The sequence below is a fragment of the Uloborus diversus genome, chromosome 8 (assembly GCF_026930045.1).
Source record: "Uloborus diversus isolate 005 chromosome 8, Udiv.v.3.1, whole genome shotgun sequence".
Classification (NCBI taxonomy): domain Eukaryota; kingdom Metazoa; phylum Arthropoda; class Arachnida; order Araneae; family Uloboridae; genus Uloborus; species Uloborus diversus.
In genome coordinates this window covers 23,428,839-23,449,178 of record NC_072738.1, presented here as the reverse complement: position 1 = coordinate 23,449,178, position 20,340 = coordinate 23,428,839, and the positions used below count along the sequence as shown (strand labels likewise).

Sequence of the window (20,340 nt, the reverse complement as noted above, 5' to 3'; positions counted from 1 at the left end):
AGGGGTTTATCATCTCCTAGTTTTTAACACACTTTCAATCATAATACGGTACATTATTTACACTTAAGTATAGTTATGAGCAGATGCCTCCTCCCCCCCCCCAGAAAGTAAATTTTGGCTGTGCAAGTATTATACAGTAGTTAGTGGGCCGCAAAGGTGTTTTCTACAAAACTGGTGAGCCGTACAACTAAAAAGGTTTGGAGCCGCTGATCTACAGATTTTGAAGATAATCATAGCCTCATATTGATGTTAATAAAAACTTATTGGGTGATGTACATATTTGCAACAAAGATATGTGCACAGCGTGCACATCTACATAATCTAGCTATGGTTATAAGTTTTCTCTATCTGTTTCAGTGCAGTGCCTAAACAGATACACCCATTTCAATAGTTTGTTTTTTGTTTGAAAGGGAGACTTGATCAAGAGTGTTCTTAATAAGGTCTTGTCTTTGTATGGCATTATTTACTAAAGATGTAAATCAAAAACTTTGAAAATTAGCATTATTTTGCGATTTTGGTAGTGAAAATATATTCACACATTTAAGTTATTAGAACCATAAAAAAAGCGATTTTTTTCTGCATCTGATTGAATTAGTTTAGAACTTCCAAGTTATATAAAACTGGAATTATATAACCTTTTTTTAGCAGATTTTAAAAAGGGGAAGAGTGGGTACAGTGAGACAGGAAAATTTGATTATTGTTTTCATTATTGAAAATCACCGAAATCAATTTATTTCGAATAGTACCATATTTGTTACTGTAGTAGGTATCATGAAAGACGTTCTAGAAAAAACTATGAATTTACACTAGCGAAAAATATATATATACAGTAGACCACTAGCGCAGCCAGAAACACTTTCTGGAGGGGGTGTTTTGATCAAAAAAATCCTTCTGGAGGGAATTTTTTGATGAAGGGTATTTTTTTTTTAAATCAAAGCAGCCCTTTCATATGCATGAACTACTGTATTAGAATTTGCATTCATGTTAAAATCAATGAATCTGGGGGGTGTGCGGGCTCATTTTACATGGTTTTGATTATACACGTTTAAGATTCGACACCTTTATTTTATTTCTCGCGGATGAGTTTTGGTTTTGTGCGTATGCCAAAATGCAAACAGATAATATTTCCTCCTCTTTTTCAAAATCCAAACACCTGAGATTGCAGGTTATACGTAATAAACTGCATTTTGAGTTTGGGACACTGGAGACATTTTATGCAATCTCTTCCAGAGCTCTTTACAGAAGTAAAGTTATTAAACTCACGTAGTTCAGAACTCACTGGAAGAAGAGCTTTTAGAAGTGACGAAGGAGAACACCAACACTGATGACACTCAACCAAAAGGCTTTCACACCAGCTCCTCTTTATAAATACTAAATTGATTTATGTTTTCCTTATGCTTGTTGTGCTCATATATTAATATAAGAACACATTAAACTCATTATAAAATTAGTCATCACTAGAATGAACTATTTTTTTAATCTATGGAACCTAACCCCTATTTTAGCGCTACTTTTAAGTCTTAATTTATGTGGTTTTGATTTTCGCTGCATTTCCGTGGAACCATGAATAGCACTATTTGGGGGGGGGGGGGAGCCGGACTTTTCCTTTATAACAATTGTTAGCGCAATTTTGGTTACTTAGAGCTGACCTAAGGAGTCGTTCACAAATGATGTCACAATTGAAAGGGGTGGGAACTTGTGACTGTTTGTCTCAAGGGGGAAGGAGGGGATTACAAGAAATGTGACTTCGCACATTTTGGTCGAAGCAAAAGCATTCCTTATAGCAATATGTTCATCTAACGTTGTGAGAGATGTGACAAGGGAACAGGACATGGTGAAGTGGGACATTCTTTATGGACAACCCCTGTGGATGTTAAGATACTGTGTACTGAAGTGTTACAAGCAATTTTGTTTCTACCCCTCCCCTCAGAAACAAAGTTTGTCAGCACCCCCCATGCTGGAAAATACCCTCACCGAGGAGTCATCATCAATTACTAGCAATGTACCTATAATTTTAAAACAATAAATTTTAAAACATCTAGTACTACCAATGAACCTATAATTTTAAAACAATATTCACACCAAAGTCCCTTTCTATGATTCATTGCAGACTATTACATATTTCTAAACATTAACATTAATGCAATATTTACTGAAATAATCTTGATTTTAATAGTGAATTGCATTTGAATTGATATATTTCAGATAGATTTTTTTGTTGTTTTCTCGTTTACTTTTGTTTCTCACTTGTAAGTCCTTTCTGGAACAATTGGCCATTCCCCCACCTTTGGTTCAACCAGGTTTGGGGGGGGGGGAGAGCAGCTATTGTTTGAATAATGTTTACAGCATGTTTCAAAAATTAAAACTGCTACTTTAGATCTACTGACCAGTGATGTTTCCATCAGTTTTTCTGAGGGTATACTCCGAGTAATCCATTACGCACGATATGTGTATGCGATCATCCACATAATGTCGTAGTATGAACATTTTGGACGCTATGTGTCTAAAAAATGTTTGAGAGTATACGACGTACGTGGAGTATACCGTATGGAAACAACCACTGCTACTGACTGTATATCCACACCTGAAATTTTGTACATAATCGATGCAGATGTACCAAATGTAGGGCCGGATTTAACGGAGGGCAGGCAGAGCTACTGCCCCGGGTCCTCCACAACAAAGGGGCACCCGCAATAAAACTTTTACAAAATATCCCAACTTTCACAGGTCGAAAATATCGGATATATACATATATATCAAAATATTTGGATATTTTCGAAAATATGATGATCTTTTCGAACCCTGATTAGGGGCCTACACTCCTTCGTTGCCCCGGGGCCTCCACACTTCCAAATCCGGCCCTGAGACATAAAAGTCACATCTTTTAGAATTGAAAATATTTGTATGTAATTATATTTAAAAGTATTAAAAATGCCTTTACTTGCCGTGGGCCTAGTTACTGGAAAAGTTCTGGAAACTTAAGTTTTCCTTCAAGATTTTCAAAGGGCCTAAAACACACCAAAAATTATAAATACAAACTTCTTTTTCACTTTGAAGCTATTTCAATAATTAATTTCGGAAAGAATTTTAAAATGTTAAGGCAAAGAGTAAGACAAATTTCACAAAATGTGGTATATGAAGTTATTTTTTAATGTAGGATTTGGCTCAACCTTGTCACAATGCACTTTTATGATATTTAATTAGTTTAGTAACGGCACTGTGACACTGTAATAAATTTCATTCAACAAATAACCGGAAAATTACATTGCATCTAGATTGTAATGCATGAAGTTTCTTTGTAAATATTATTCAATACATTTAACTAAACAATTTCGTGAACATGATATCCACATGCTTAAAATAATTAATAATTCGCATTGATGCAACAATGAATTAAAGAAGGGAGAGGGAGGATGGAAAATAAGCACCATATCGTTATTATATTTAAATTGTGTATCAATTTTTGTGGGAGTTTTATTTATTTATTTTTTTATTTGTGATCATTTATAGCTTTCTAATCGGATACATTAGTGTTTTTATGAATGTACAAAAGCTACGCCATTTAATTGTTCTTCTGTATTGGAAGACCAATTTCCTGACCCATATAAAGAAGCTATTAAACTTTTTTCTCGGGTAAGAATATTTGGAAGAATCCGATATTTAAATGAAAAACTTTCTGAGGACAAAAGGTAAGCTGGCAAAAAGTTTTCACAAAAAAATGGACTTTATCACAGAAGAAAACTTTCTAGAATATTCAGAAAGATTTCATTTAAATACTGTAACGTAATGTTTTGTAGAGTTCAGACATGAAGAAATTTTTTAGTCTACAAATAAATTAGCTTTATAAATTTGGTAAAAGCCGACAGAGTGGTGTAGTGGATAGATGCTGGTCTCTTACACCCAAAGGCGCGGGTTCGGTCCTGGCTCTTGTCGGTGGATTTTCAAGATGCAGAAAATCGACAGCGTTCATATCGTATGATTATGGGGCTTGTAAAAGATCCCTCGAGTACACGTTTGGCATGGAGTATCTCTTGGCAAAATTAAATTCCTAGAGCTGGTTCGCATCAAATAGAGCCCAGGTGCCTCCATCTAGTGGGGAAACTGGGTGCCAAAATTCTCGTGGCCATGGCATTCCACCGATAGCGGTGCCATGGCCACGTGAAAGAGTGGTTGTTATGCCGAGGGATTGCACTAGGTCTGCAAAAGGCATTTGCTTCTACCGCAGCCCCATTGGTTGAAAAAAAAATTTGGTGAAATTTTAATTTGGTTTGTGTCGAAAGTAGCTAAATTTCAATACATTATTTTTAAAATTGAAATGATTAATATGTTGATTAATAATTACACTAAACAACCATTAATCTGGACTTCGCTTTATCCAGCCATTAACCCATGTATGTACCATCTAAATGTACATACTCTATAAATAAACAACGCGTTAGTGCAATAGTGTATTTTTGTAAGGTTGTATTTTCATTCTTGTAATTCTCTCTATGCAGGTTTATAATTCATTCTCTTGAATTCAAAATACAATTTTTTCTGTGTTCAAGTATTTATTTATGTGCATTGGTTCAATTTGTAGGTTGTTTTGTTTACTTTGTTTTAAAAAATCCAGATGACTTCGATCCCCTATTAGTCCAGGTTAATAAAGTTCTACTTCAGTTTTCAAAAACAAGGTTTGTTATAACTCTTGGTCAAAGATAACAAAATTTAAATTTAAACTTCGAGTGCTTTCTCCTGCGTTAAAATTGCTTTGAATGTAATACCAATAGCTATACTATGATACTATACTTCTTTACCGATTGTCGAATATCTAAATTTGTTTACAATTAGAGCGCCTAATATTAAAGTACCGTCAATAACTCGAAGTCCCAAGAGACGGGCTAAATAGTTAGAGTTATTGATAGTTCGAGCTATGGGAAGTTTTTTTCTCATGAGGTAATGAATAGTGGTTCTTTATTTTAATCACACAAATCAAACTGTTTGAAACCCGTCAAAACACTGGAAACTTTCAGCTTTGCAGGAAGCAAATAAAAAATTGTTCAGGTTGAGTTTTTCTAATAATCAATTTAATATAGATCAATATAGATCTTCACACATTACAGTAAAAATACAATGCTGATGAAATGAAGGTGAATGTTTCCAGCTTGTAAATACCTCGCACAAAGTGTATTTACTACATAATATTCATTAAGATTCAATCCTTTCGCTTTAAAGCATTGGCTTTGATTCGACGATCAGGACCTTTAGAAATTTGAACATCCTTATTTCTGACATCTTATTTGCTCCTGTCCTCATGCTGTACCCGAAAGCAGAACAACACCCCCTCTTTTTACGAAAATGTTGCGCCTTTGAAATTCATGATTAATTTAAAAAATTCAATCAAATTACAGATACGTAAACAGAACAATTCGTCGTAAGAAGCAATACAAAAGAGACTTCCGCCGCAAGTTTTGAGTGACCCCGTGCAGCCCTGCCACCTAGTGTTCAAAAGAGTAAGCGTGGCTTGGAATTTGGTGAGATAATCTATTTTATTGTATTATGAGGGCCGTTCCTGCAAGTAGTGCAATTGCAGGTCAACCCGCCGCTGGAGGTAGAATGAATTCCACACTCCAGCGATTGTCCTAAAAAGTAGGAGACGAAAATCTAAATGCACGTTCCTGGGGAGTACCTGGGGCGGAGCCTCGCACCTCCCAAGTCTGTCATTGGTGGGATGGATCCTCCGGAGAGGAATAAGCTTATTGGTCGGCAAGTTAAGCCGATGACGTTGGAGCTTTCCCTGGCGGTCAAAAACATGACTTAAGAAATTTGGAGTCCAGAACTGAATTAAAATGAAAAAAGGGGATAAAAAAGAATAAAAACTTAGTCCTCATCAATAAAGATTTGGACTAGAGTTGAAATTTTGCCTATAAGGTTTTCCTGACTTTTTAGAATAGGGAGGGCCGTCCTGAGTTTGGAAAAGACTTTTGAGAGGTTAAATATTTTATTAATTTCCGCAAAAAGTTGCATGAAATCAGTAATTTCGTTGCTGGAGTTAGGCTCCTTAATATTCGGGGTGGAATGCTCAGGTAAATTACTGGAAGTGGCCTCAGCGTAGGAAGTTCCTACTCTGCGGCTAGCACCGCTTCCGCGGTTAACGGCTCGTTTACCTTCCAGGTTGATTTTGGGTTTGGGGAAGGCCACGCAACCCCTATAAGAGGCTACGTGATCACCCCCACAATTAACACATTTAGGCTTTTCCTTGTTGATTTTGGCCGGGCATTTGTCACGAGAGTGTCCCCCCCCCCCCCCCCCGCAAATGACACAGCGGACTTTACGAAAGCAGTTAGCTGCCAGGTGATTGAACCCCTGGCAGGTATAACACTGTATAACACGTCGATTGGTCCGGTATCGCTCGACGGTTATGGCAGTGTGGAAGAGTGTTTTTAAATCGTTAATTTTAGTATGTTGCTCACCGGACGAGAGCTGGAGTTGGAATAGTGGGAGCTTAGTAGCGTCCCTTTTGGTCAATTGAGCGACCTTTACAATAGGAAAATTTAATTCGGAAAGTGCTTTCGTAATTTCCTCAGTGTCGGTGCAAGTGGGTAGTCCTCTAATGACATATTTGAATAGTCTGGGTCCCTTTGCCCTTTGAATGTAAAAGTCTATGTTACTAGACTTGAGTAGATTAATAATTTTATTGCGATCAGTGGGGTCATCCACAAAGATCGCTGTTTCATCCTTCCTATTCCTAAGTTTAAAGTTCTGACAGTTATCATTTAGCTTGCGGATGAAATCAAGGTAGTTGGGGGGGGGGTCTCCACCACGAGGGGGGCAAGCTGATTAACTCCTCTAGCCGGAGAGGTAGAGGTACAGTGGCTCCCAAAAGTGTTCGTACACTTTGAAATTTTTTAGTAAAACACAAATAACTCGAAACTGAATTCGAATATGAAGTCCAATATTTTTTCACATCATTCCTATGTCATTCTAAATACAACTCATTGGTTTTTTCAAAATATTGACGGATCTTTTTTTCGAAATGGGTCAGAAAACGAAGAGACAGAGAAATAACACGTCACAAAAGTCATCGTACACTCAAATATTTTAGAATACATTCATGATTAAAATTATCATATGTCGTTTTATTAATATTTTTGCATTGTGTTGACCCTTATAAGTCATTTGGCTTTAATTTTTGTTTAATTATTCCTTAATATTGTGCTTATTACTGTAAAAAGGCTGGTATTCGTAAAAAACAGCAAACACCATTCAAAATTTGAATTTTTTCCCCACAGTAGTGGTAAATTGGCTTGAAATGTCTCTAAATTAGTTAATTTATTTGTTTGTATAGTAAAGTGCTCGATAAAATGCTTTAAAGAAAGGAATCGGACCGAAAACAAGGTAAGAAAAGGTCAACCGGCAAAGTTGACAAAACGTGATCGGAGATTTAAAGTTTAAAAAAAATTATGAAAAATACACATTTGAGTGTTGTAAAAGTTTCTGCAGAGTTAAATGAAACATTTTACATTTAATTTTCACCTAAAATTGTTCGCCAAGTTCTCTGATTAGCTGGAATAAATGGGACCTCTTCCCGCAGAAATTTTCTTGGTCGTGCGTAAAACAGAAAGCTTACGCTTTTCGTCGCAAAATCAATGATAAATAAGCTAAAATCGTTTTAGAATTATGTCTTACTTACAGATAAACATTAATTTAACATTTTTGGTTAAATTGTTGTATAACTGTAAATAGAAGAAAAAATTAGAAACTTAATCTTGAGAACTTATTTGGATCAGTTTATCAGGACGGTGGAGGTGTTCTAGCGTGAGGGTGCATATCAGCATCAGGACTTGGTAGTTTGTAATTTTTTGATGAAATAATGAATCATGCTGTTCCTTTAAATATTTTAAAAACCAATTTTGAACTCTTAGCCAAAAATTTGGTTATTGGAAACAACTTTGTTTTTTATCAAGATAACGATAAGAAGCACACGGTTTTTAACGTTTGCGTCTAGTGCCTCGAAAATTGTCCTTAAGTTTAGAAAATACGCCCTCAATCTCCAGATTTTAACTTAATGTAACGTATTTAGAGATATCTGGAGGCTAAATTACGAAAATAGGGCTTTAAGACGAAAATAGTGCTAGAAACAGTGAGACTCGAAGTGTGGTTGAACACTTACTCAGAAATTACGCAAAAAAAAAGAAAGAAAAAGAATGAAATCTATTCCCAGACGTTTAAAAGGTGTTATGAATACTGTATGATATTCTACTAATTAATAACTTAATCAAAAGTTAGATTATTCAATAATATATAGACATTTTATAAAGTGTACGAAGACTTTTGTGAAATAAAATTTCCGGCACTTTTTGGTTTTTTATTTTTTAAAAATTAAGCTTTAATATTTTTTAAAAACTTTTCATGTAGTTTTGTTAAAAATTGATCATAGATTTTATAATTAAATACTTATTCCGAAATATTAATTCTAACCAATGGGTTGGGGCCTATTTCGTTGAAAGTCGTAGGTGTACGAAGACTTTTGGGAGCCACTGTAGTTTCCTGGGAATTTAAATTTGGATTCGAGACTTGGGGGAGGGTGGAGAACTTATTTTCCAGTGCTACAGGCGCAGCCTTTACGGGCGAAGGCGCTTTACAAGTTCTACGTGGCAGCTGAAATTCCTGAGCATTAAGGTATTCAGAAATGTGAAAGAATTTCTGAAAGGATAGGAATTTAATTTTGTCAGTCAATGCATGACTCACCAGGGCCTCCGCCACTTGAGCGTCCGGGATCCCGTCCTGGTCCAAGAGTTGGAGAATCTCATCCTCACCGTCAGGGAAGAAGATGTCTGTGTATCGGAACATATCCTTGGCTGTTTTGATGATGTCAGTCACCTCGCTGTATGACAGGGGTGAGTCGTACTTTTCTGGGGTGTTAGTGGGGTTGACTTCCATCTCATCATCAGATGGGGTCATGTCCGCCCATGAAGTGGACTGTATTGGGGAGTTTGTGCGGTGGGTGAAGGGGGTGGCCGCCTTGGCCGGAGTTCGCGAACCGGGAATACTCCCGGGAAGCTTCTTCCTAGCGCTCGGCGCCGCATTCCTCTTCGCCGCTACTCCTATAGCGGCGGGTTTTCCTTTTAGCCTCATTTTCCCACGTCCGTTCTTTTACCGGGATCCAAAGTGGGAAATGACGAGTGAATGAAATCTTGCCATCCATTGGATGGCGTATCAGATATTACTCTGCCAAGAACAGATACTACACATGATCTTAGCCATGAAGGCCGAGAAGCGATGACGAGCAATTGCTCAGGATCTGTATATATTAATAGCCATGGAAAATAAAGTGGTGACCATATAATTTATTATATTTTTTACATTCAACTTCATAAAAACATTATTTGTTCTCCATTTTCAGTGTAAAACGGAATTCTTTTCTGAAATCAGTTGTTTGTTTGAAAATATTCGATAAAAATATTCAAAAGAATTCCCTCAAATCAGGTGTTATAGTTCGTATTTTTGTCAAAAGATGGCAGTAAAAGTGCTAGTATAGCACGCAACCCAATGCTGTTGCAGCTGTTGCTAATAAGCTTTTTATTCTTTCCCCGAATTCTATCATCCACTGTTCATTATTAATATCGTACTGAAAAATCGATGTTCTGTGAAATTGCCTATCTCTTCTTTTATTGAGAAGCTTTGAGATTTATTTCCAAAATCCTTATGCTACAAAATGGGAGATGAGCGGAAATAATTCGATTTGTTAGACTCTTGGCTACGTCGCAAAATTTGGGCGATAAACAATTTTTTAGTTGCAACCCTGATGCTCAAATTTCCCACAGGCAACCCTACTCAACCCGGGTGATGTTATGGGGAGGAAGATTTCGTCAGGATTTCTGAAGAAATTTTTAGAAACTGAAGTCCTAAATACGCTATTATAGGCGATATTTATTGACGTTAGGGTCAGAGAGGGGACTTAGGGACTATTTCCAATCGATTTTTTTGAAAACTGGTGGGAAATTGATCACCCCTCTCACAATTTTTCGAAATTGAAGTTCCAAAACGCAGTTGCCGACAACGTTTGATGATGTTAGGGAAGTGGGTGGTCTGAGACTCTTCCCTAAAATCATTTCGAAATAGAAATTCTAAACGACAAAGTTTTAAAGCAATATTTAGTGATTCTGTTTTTTTTTTATTTTAAACTGTAGTTTTTTCATTTTCAGATTTTAAACCGGAACATCAGTTTACTCTATTTCAAGGGGACTGATTGCTAAGCACCTCATTTGATTGTCCTTTTTAAAAAATCCAATTAAGACGAATTGGATGGTATTAGAAAAAAGAAGTTCGAGGGACTTGTTCTGAATTTTTCCAAAATTTAAGTATTGAAAACGTGACTGTAGACCGCATTTGGTAACATTTCGGAGTCGGCAGTTTTTCAAAATTTTACTTCCTAAAAAAGCAGTCTTTAACGATTTTTAATGTTGTTAGAAGGCAATGTCCCCTGGAATTTCGCGAAATTGAAGCCTTGGAAACGAGATTTGAGAAGTTCTTGAATAGGTTTGGCTGGGGGACGGGGCTTCGGTAGTGTTGCATTTTGAAGACTTTAGATTCCCCCCCCCCCCCAACATTCTACATTTTTTTCTATTAAAATTACTTCGTTTTCCCAAGGCGCGTTTTATTTCTTCTCTTTAACAATATGATGGGACGATGGAATGTTTTTGAAAAATTCATATACTCGCCCTTCTCAGGAGGGGCAGTCCCCATGCCTCTCCCCTCCCCCTCCCCCTTTGGTTGCACAACTGTCACATGGTTCTAAGATAAGAGCCTAATTGTCAATAAAATGTTGCTGAAGCTTTGAATTAAAATAAGATCTAAATATATGATCCTTAGCATTTATGCTAGTAAGCAGGAAATTCTCAATGTCAATGTTCTAAGCCTGCTTCAGCTATAATCTAAGTTAATCTCAATATTTACAGAATGACACTCTTCGCAATACCTGATTTATGTATTCTTCTGCTAATTTAATGCTTTGTTCTGTGTAATATCGGTCAGATGTTGCACTAAAATCTCCAAATACTCGTATTTCATAATTGCACAATAAAGACTACAGCACAAAGTTAGCAGTATATTTTCCTCTTTTAATATGGGGACAAGACTGTTTCCCTCCTTTTTGCGCCCATGACGGAGAGTCATATGTTTACTCGCTGGTGCTTGTAAGTGCCTCTGCCAAAATTAACAGGCTCCCCCTCCATGTTCTAAGAAAAGGGTGAAGTAGAATATTTGTAAAGGAAAAACTATTGTTGTATGGTTTTATCACAAGAAGAGAAAGTTTATTCCTTCATTTAATGGCAAAATCTGCCGCCCCCCGAAATAAACCACCATTGGTGGTAGCAATTGACGAGGAAACAATGAATATTCAGTAAATTATTATTTAATTTAATACACGGACTTACAGACTAAACTATTTATGTGGCTAGTATACATGTTCCTGTTCCGTCCCACGCGAGAAGTGCTTACTTATCCCACTCTCTAACACTTAAAAATACCTGTGTAACGAGCCACTTTCTGCGTGCCGCCTCGTTTTATCGACTTCTTTTGAAAAATATGCCACTGTTTTTAAAATTATTTACTCTATTAATCAATTTGAACTCTCAGCCAAATACAGGAGAGTGCATGAAATCCCACTTACACGCTTTTTATCCTATCTGCTAAGTTTTTTTTAGTGAGTAACTCCTTATGTTTTTTAGTTTGATTAACTTTTGCATTATTCTTTTTTTTTCTTTCTAGTTTCATATTTTAAATGCTTAATATTTCTTTTTTTTTCTGAAATTTTTTGAATAAACCTATGTTTCATGCCGGAGGCACCCGGGGGTTTACTAGGTCTCCCAAGAGGGCATCAACCTGGACTCCCAAAGCCCTTCGGAAATCCAGGTTTGTGCAAAAAGCCAAAGACGCACAGATTCGAGGGCGCGAGAAAAAAAAAGCGGACTTCGCTTTATCCAGCCACTGTCCCCATGTATGTACCATTTAAATGTACATACTTTATAAATAAAGAACGCGTTAGTGCAATAGTGTGTTTTTGTAAGGTTGTAATTTCATTCTTGAACTCCCTCTATGCAGGTTTATAATTCATTCTCTTGAATTCAAAATACAATTCTTTCTGTGTTCAAGTATTTATTTATGTGCATTGGTTCTATTTGTAGGTTATTTTGTTTAATTTGTTTTAAAAAATCCAGATGACTTCGATCCCCTATTAGTATAGGTTAATAAGGTTCTACTTCAGTTTTCAAAAACAAGGTTTGTTATAACTCTTGGTCAGAGTTATAGTTACTTCGCGTAAAAAAACCATCATCTAAAAATATCGGCAGTATTTATATTCAAATAGGGTATCACGAAATTCAAATATATTTTATTTATTCCTTATATCTGTCTTATCTCTTCCATTTTCTTTAAGACAAGTTTAAAATAAAATATTATTATTGTTTTTCAAAGTCTTGGCTAACAAAATTAAGTAGACGCAAGAGGAAACTTGCCAAGCACAGTAAATTATTTTCATTTCTTTTTTTGCTCAATTTTATTGTGCAAAATTTCCGCTTTCTATCCCTTTAAAACACGCATATTGGATAAAGTATATCCAAAACTACACAAGAGAAACTAAAAATTTGTATTGTAGATTTTAATTAGCGTTACTGTTTTTTTTTGTATCGTCTTATTAGTTTGTGTATGGGACTCAAAACATGCAGCCTTGTATTTCGCTCGTTTCTGTAGCTTAACCCCCAAGAAACTTTTAAACATTGAAACGGTAAAAGTGGTTGAAGAATTACGCGCGCTAATACCCTGACGTCACTGGTATCTTTCCCCTCGATCCTACTTCATGGCGCTAAAATCTAGACTTAGTTCATATTCACCAAATATCCTAAATAAACAAACAAACCACTGACGTAGACCGGAAGTAGCGAGACTTATTTCCGGTTAAGCGCCAATCTCCATTGCTAGAGATAGGTGTTCATAGCGAAAGCGATTTTGTTGTGCTTCTTTAAAAAGCAGAATAATGTCTTCTGCGTATTTCAATGCATTAAATAAGAAAGACAAACTTAGTTATTGTTAAAAATTATCTTTCAATGGCTGTGACCTTACCGATCCTTTAGTAGATGGATGGCGAATCTATTGCTAACGATTGATGTTTACAGTGTTCAGGCAATTTTGTTTTCTTTCAGTTCTAGGTAGAATCATGTCTTTTGCGTATTTTAATGCATTAAATGAGTATAATAGGCTTTGCTATTCTCAAAAATTGTCGATCAACGGATCTGATTTTCCTGATCCTTTAAATACAGAAAAAAAAAAAAAAAAAAAAAACGAGTCTTCGTTTGTCGATTATTACCGCGATTTCAATGATAAGCATTTATGAATACCTCCTTAACAGAAATAAAGTTGATACAAAGTCTGCTTTCAAATATCACAAATCTACTGGATTGCAGGTACGTTGTGAATTGTAATTCCTATTCTTAAGTTGAAGCTATTTTTTCAAAAATGGAAGCTTTTCTGCACTGTGTTCACACAGAATGGCCATGACAGGGAGTTTTGGTGTCATATTCAATCAATTCTCCTGTTGTAGCTTTTCAGTTCACACACACTTATTACAGTTGCTACCTAATTTTCAGTTTTGATATTTAATATATTTTATTATATTTATTGATATTTAATATATTTCACTTTTTTTTTGTTTAATCAACTAGCTTCTGTAGCAAGATTGATAGGCATAAAAAAAATTTGAAAGATAACAAAATTTAAATTTAAACTTCGAGTGCTTTCTCCTGCGTTAAAATTGCTTTGAATGTAATACCAATAGCTATACTATGATACTATACTATAACTTTAATTAATGTGTTTGTTTACCGATTGTCGAATATCTAAATTTGTTTACAATTAGAGCGCCTAACATTAAAGTACCGTCAATAACTCGAAGTCCCAAGAGACGGGCTAAATGGTTCGAGTTATTGATAGTTCGAGCTATGGGAAGTTTTTTTCTCATGAGGTAATGAATAGTGGTTCTTTATTTTAATCACACAAATCAAACTGTTTGAAACCCGTCAAAACACTGGAAACTTTCAGCTTTGCAGGAAGCAAATAAAAAATTGTTCATGTTGAGTTTTTCTAATAATCAATTTAATATAGATCAATATAGATCTTCACACATTACAGTAAAAATACAATGCTGATGAAATTAAGGTGAATGTTTCCAGCTCGTAAATACCTCGCACAAAGTGTATTTACTACACAATATTCATTAAGATTCAATCCTTTCGCTTTAAAGCATTGGCTTTGATTCGACGATCAGGACCTTTAGAAATTTGAACATCCTTATTTCTGACATCTTATTTGCTCCTGTCCTCATGCTGTACCCGAAAGCAGAACAACATCCCCTCTTTTTACGAAAATTTTGCGCCTTTGAAATTCATGATTAATTTAAAAAATTCAATCAAATTACAGATACGTAAACAGAACAATTCGTCGTAAGAAGCAATACAAAAGAGACTTCCGCCGCAAGTTTTGAGTGACCCCGTGCAGCCCTGCCACCTAGTGTTCAAAAGAGTAAGCGTGGCTTGGAATTTGGTGAGGTATTCTATTTTATTGTATTATGAGGGCCGTTCCTGCAAGTAGTGCAATTGCAGGTCAACCCGCCGCTGGAGGTAGAATGAATTCCACACTCCAGCGATTGTCCCAAAAAGTAGGAGAAACTCTTGCCATCCATTGCATGGCGTATCAGATATTACTCTGACAAGAACAGATACTACACATGATTAACTTAGCCATGAAGGCCGAGAAACGATGACGAGCAATTGCTCAGGATCTGTATATATTAATAGCCATGGAAAATAAAGTGGTGACCATATAATTTATTATATTTTTTACATTCAACTTCATAAAAACATTATTTGTTCTCCATTTTCAGTGTAAAACGGAATTCTTTTCTCAAATCAGTTGTTTGTTTGAAAATATTCGATAAAAATATTCAAAAGAATTCCCTCAAATCAGGTGTTATAGTTCGTATTTTTGTCAAAAGATGGCAGTAAAAGTGCTAGTATAGCACGCAACCCAATGCTGTTGCAGCTGTTGCTAATAAGCTTTTTATTCTTTCCCCGAATTCTATCATCCACTGTTCATTATTAATATCGTACTGAAAAATCGATGTTCTGTGAAATTGCCTATCTCTTCTTTTATTGAGAAGCTTTGAGATTTATTTCCAAAATCCTTATGCTACAAAATGGGAGATGAGCGGAAATAATTCGATTTGTTAGACTCTTGGCTACGTCGCAAAATTTGGGCGATAAACAATTTTTTAGTTGCAACCCTGATGCTCAAATTTCCCACAGGCAACCCTACTCAACCCGGGTGATGTTATGGGGAGGAAGATTTCGTCAGGATTTCTGAAGAAATTTTTAGAAACTGAAGTCCTAAATACGCTATTATAGGCGATATTTATTGACGTTAGGGTCAGAGAGGGGACTTAGGGACTATTTCCAATCGATTTTTTTGAAAACTGGTGGGAAATTGATCACCCCTCTCCCAATTTTTCGAAATTGAAGTTCCAAAACGCAGTTGCCGACAACGTTTGATGATGTTAGGGAAGTGGGTGGTCTGAGACTCTTCCCTAAAATCATTTCGAAATAGAAATTCTAAACGACAAAGTTTTAAAGCAATATTTAGTGATTCTGTTTTTTTTTTTTTTTTTATTTTAAACTGTAGTTTTTTCATTTTCAGATTTTAAACCGGAACATCAGTTTACTCTATTTTAAGGGGACTGATTGCTAAGCACCTCATTTGATTGTCCTTTTTAAAAAATCCAATTAAGACGAATTGGATGGTATTAGAAAAAAGAAGTTCGAGGGACTTGTTCTGAATTTTTCCAAAATTTAAGTATTGAAAACGTGACTGTAGACCGCATTTGGTAACATTTCGGAGTCGGCAGTTTTTCAAAATTTTACTTCCTAAAAAAGCAGTCTTTAACGATTTTTGATGTTGTTAGAAGGCAATGTCCCCTGGAATTTTGCGAAATTGAAGCCTTGGAAACGAGATTTGAGAAGTTCTTGAATAGGTTTGGCTGGGGGACGGGGCTTCGGTAGTGTTGCATTTTGAAGACTTTAGATTCCCCCCCCCCCAACATTCTACATTTTTTTCTATTAAAATTACTTCGTTTTCCCAAGGCGCGTTTTATTTCTTCTCTTTAACAATATGATGGAACGATGGAATGTTTTTGAAAAATTCATATACTCGCCCTTCTCAGGAGGGGCAGTCCCCATGCCTCTCCCCTCCCCCTCCCCCTTTGGTTGCACAACTGTCACATGGTTCTAAGATAAGAGCCTAATTGTCAATAAAATGTTGCTGAAGCTTTGAATTAAAATAAGATCTAAATATATGATCCTTAGCATTTATGCTAGTAAGCAGGAAATTCTCAATGTCAATGTTCTAAGCCTGCTTCAGCTATAATCTAAGTTAATCTCAATATTTACAGAATGACACTCTTCGCAATACCTGATTTATGTATTCTTCTGCTAATTTAATGCTTTGTTCTGTGTAATATCGGTCAGATGTTGCACTAAAATCTCCAAATACTCGTATTTCATAATTGCACAATAAAGACTACAGCACAAAGTTAGCAGTATATTTTCCTCTTTTAATATGGGGACAAGACTGTTTCCCTCCTTTTTGCGCCCATGACGGAGAGTCATATGTTTACTCGCTGGTGCTTGTAAGTGCCTCTGCCAAAATTAACAGGCTCCCCCTCCATGTTCTAAGAAAAGGGTGAAGTAGAATATTTGTAAAGGAAAAACTATTGTTGTATGGTTTTATCACAAGAAGAGAAAGTTTATTCCTTCATTTAATGGCAAAATCTGCCGCCCCCCGAAATAAACCACCATTGGTGGTAGCAATTGACGAGGAAACAATGAATATTCAGTAAATTATTATTTAATTTAATACACGGACTTACAGACTAAACTATTTATGTGGCTAGTATACATGTTCCTGTTCCGTCCCACGCGAGAAGTGCTTACTTATCCCACTCTCTAACACTTAAAAATACCTGTGTAACGAGCCACTTTCTGCGTGCCGCCTCGTTTTATCGACTTCTTTTGAAAAATATGCCACTGTTTTTAAAAATTATTTACTCTATTAATCAATTTGAACTCTCAGCCAAATACAGGAGAGTGCATGAAATCCCACTTACACGCTTTTTATCCTATCTGCTAAGTTTTTTTTAGTGAGTAACTCCTTATGTTTTTTAGTTTGATTAACTTTTGCATTATTCTTTTTTTTTCTTTCTAGTTTCATATTTTAAATGCTTAATATTTCTTTTTTTTTCTGAAATTTTTTGAATAAACCTATGTTTCATGCCGGAGGCACCCGGGGGTTTACTAGGTCTCCCAAGAGGGCATCAACCTGGACTCCCAAAGCCCTTCGGAAATCCAGGTTTGTGCAAAAAGCCAAAGACGCACAGATTCGAGGGCGCGAGAAAAAAAAAGCGGACTTCGCTTTATCCAGCCACTGTCCCCATGTATGTACCATTTAAATGTACATACTTTATAAATAAAGAACGCGTTAGTGCAATAGTGTGTTTTTGTAAGGTTGTAATTTCATTCTTGAACTCCCTCTATGCAGGTTTATAATTCATTCTCTTGAATTCAAAATACAATTCTTTCTGTGTTCAAGTATTTATTTATGTGCATTGGTTCTATTTGTAGGTTATTTTGTTTAATTTGTTTTAAAAAATCCAGATGACTTCGATCCCCTATTAGTATAGGTTAATAAGGTTCTACTTCAGTTTTCAAAAACAAGGTTTGTTATAACTCTTGGTCAGAGTTATAGTTACTTCGCGTAAAAAAACCTTCATCTAAAAATATCGGCAGTATTTATATTCAAATAGGGTATCACGAAATTCAAATATATTTTATTTATTCCTTATATCTGTCTTATCTCTTCCATTTTCTTTAAGACAAGTTTAAAATAAAATATTATTATTGTTTTTCAAAGTCTTGGCTAACAAAATTAAGTAGACGCAAGAGGAAACTTGCCAAGCACAGTAAATTATTTTCATTTCTTTTTTTGCTCAATTTTATTGTGCAAAATTTCCGCTTTCTATCCCTTTAAAACACGCATATTGGATAAAGTATATCCAAAACTACACAAGAGAAACTAAAAATTTGTATTGTAGATTTTAATTAGCGTTACTGTTTTTTTTTTTTTGTATCGTCTTATTAGTTTGTGTATGGGACTCAAAACATGCAGCCTTGTATTTCGCTCGTTTCTGTAGCTTAACCCCCAAGAAACTTTTAAACATTGAAACGGTAAAAGTGGTTGAAGAATTACGCGCGCTAATACCCTGACGTCACTGGTATCTTTCCCCTCGATCCTACTTCATGGCGCTAAAATCTAGACTTAGTTCATATTCACCAAATATCCTAAATAAACAAACAAACCACTGACGTAGACCGGAAGTAGCGAGACTTATTTCCGGTTAAGCGCCAATCTCCATTGCTAGAGATAGGTGTTCATAGCGAAAGCGATTTTGTTGTGCTTCTTTAAAAAGCAGAATAATGTCTTCTGCGTATTTCAATGCATTAAATAAGAAAGACAAACTTAGTTATTGTTAAAAATTATCTATCAATGGCTGTGACCTTACGATCCTTTAGTAGATGGATGGCGAATCTATTGCTAACGATTGATGTTTACAGTGTTCAGGCAATTTTGTTTTCTTTCAGTTCTAGGTAGAATCATGTCTTTTGCGTATTTTAATGCATTAAATGAGTATAATAGGCTTTGCTATTCTCAAAAATTGTCGATCAACGGATCTGATTTTCCTGATCCTTTAAATACAGAAAAAAAAAAAAAAAAAAAAAAAAAAAAACGAGTCTTCGTTTGTCGATTATTACCGCGATTTCAATGATAAGCATTTATGAATACCTCCTTAACAGAAATAAAGTTGATACAAAGTCTGCTTTCAAATATCACAAATCTACTGGATTGCAGGTACGTTGTGAATTGTAATTCCTATTCTTAAGTTGAAGCTATTTTTTCAAAAATGGAAGCTTTTCTGCACTGTGTTCACACAGAATGGCCATGACAGGGAGTTTTGGTGTCATATTCAATCAATTCTCCTGTTGTAGCTTTTCAGTTCACACACACTTATTACAGTTGCTACCTAATTTTCAGTTTTGATATTTAATATATTTTATTATATTTATTGATATTTAATATATTTCACTTTTTTTTTGTTTAATCAACTAGCTTCTGTAGCAAGATTGATAGGCATAAAAAAAATTTGAAAGATAACAAAATTTAAATTTAAACTTCGAGTGCTTTCTCCTGCGTTAAAATTGCTTTGAATGTAATACCAATAGCTATACTATGATACTATACTATAACTTTAATTAATGTGTTTGTTTACCGATTGTCGAATATCTAAATTTGTTTACAATTAGAGCGCCTAACATTAAAGTACCGTCAATAACTCGAAGTCCCAAGAGACGGGCTAAATGGTTCGAGTTATTGATAGTTCGAGCTATGGGAAGTTTTTTTCTCATGAGGTAATGAATAGTGGTTCTTTATTTTAATCACACAAATCAAACTGTTTGAAACCCGTCAAAACACTGGAAACTTTCAGCTTTGCAGGAAGCAAATAAAAAATTGTTCATGTTGAGTTTTTCTAATAATCAATTTAATATAGATCAATATAGATCTTCACACATTACAGTAAAAATACAATGCTGATGAAATTAAGGTGAATGTTTCCAGCTCGTAAATACCTCGCACAAAGTGTATTTACTACACAATATTCATTAAGATTCAATCCTTTCGCTTTAAAGCATTGGCTTTGATTCGACGATCAGGACCTTTAGAAATTTGAACATCCTTATTTCTGACATCTTATTTGCTCCTGTCCTCATGCTGTACCCGAAAGCAGAACAACATCCCCTCTTTTTACGAAAATTTTGCGCCTTTGAAATTCATGATTAATTTAAAAAATTCAATCAAATTACAGATACGTAAACAGAACAATTCGTCGTAAGAAGCAATACAAAAGAGACTTCCGCCGCAAGTTTTGAGTGACCCCGTGCAGCCCTGCCACCTAGTGTTCAAAAGAGTAAGCGTGGCTTGGAATTTGGTGAGGTATTCTATTTTATTGTATTATGAGGGCCGTTCCTGCAAGTAGTGCAATTGCAGGTCAACCCGCCGCTGGAGGTAGAATGAATTCCACACTCCAGCGATTGTCCCAAAAAGTAGGAGAAACTCTTGCCATCCATTGCATGGCGTATCAGATATTACTCTGACAAGAACAGATACTACACATGATCTTAGCCATGAAGGCCGAGAAACGAT

At 35.6% G+C, this 20,340-nt stretch overlaps 2 non-coding genes and 1 pseudogene across 2 annotated transcripts; all 3 read right to left on the bottom strand.

The window, feature by feature from the left end:
* Positions 1–9,159: 9,159 nt before the first annotated feature.
* LOC129228781 (U2 spliceosomal RNA) lies at positions 9,160–9,263 on the bottom strand (annotated as a pseudogene).
* A 5,336-nt stretch (positions 9,264–14,599) lies between these two features.
* Positions 14,600–14,795, bottom strand: LOC129228778 (U2 spliceosomal RNA). Its single transcript, XR_008580969.1, has one exon. It is a non-coding gene; the product is annotated as a U2 spliceosomal RNA (small nuclear RNA).
* Positions 14,796–20,147: 5,352 nt separating this feature from the next.
* LOC129228776 (U2 spliceosomal RNA) lies at positions 20,148–20,340 on the bottom strand. Its single transcript, XR_008580967.1, has one exon. It is a non-coding gene; the product is annotated as a U2 spliceosomal RNA (small nuclear RNA).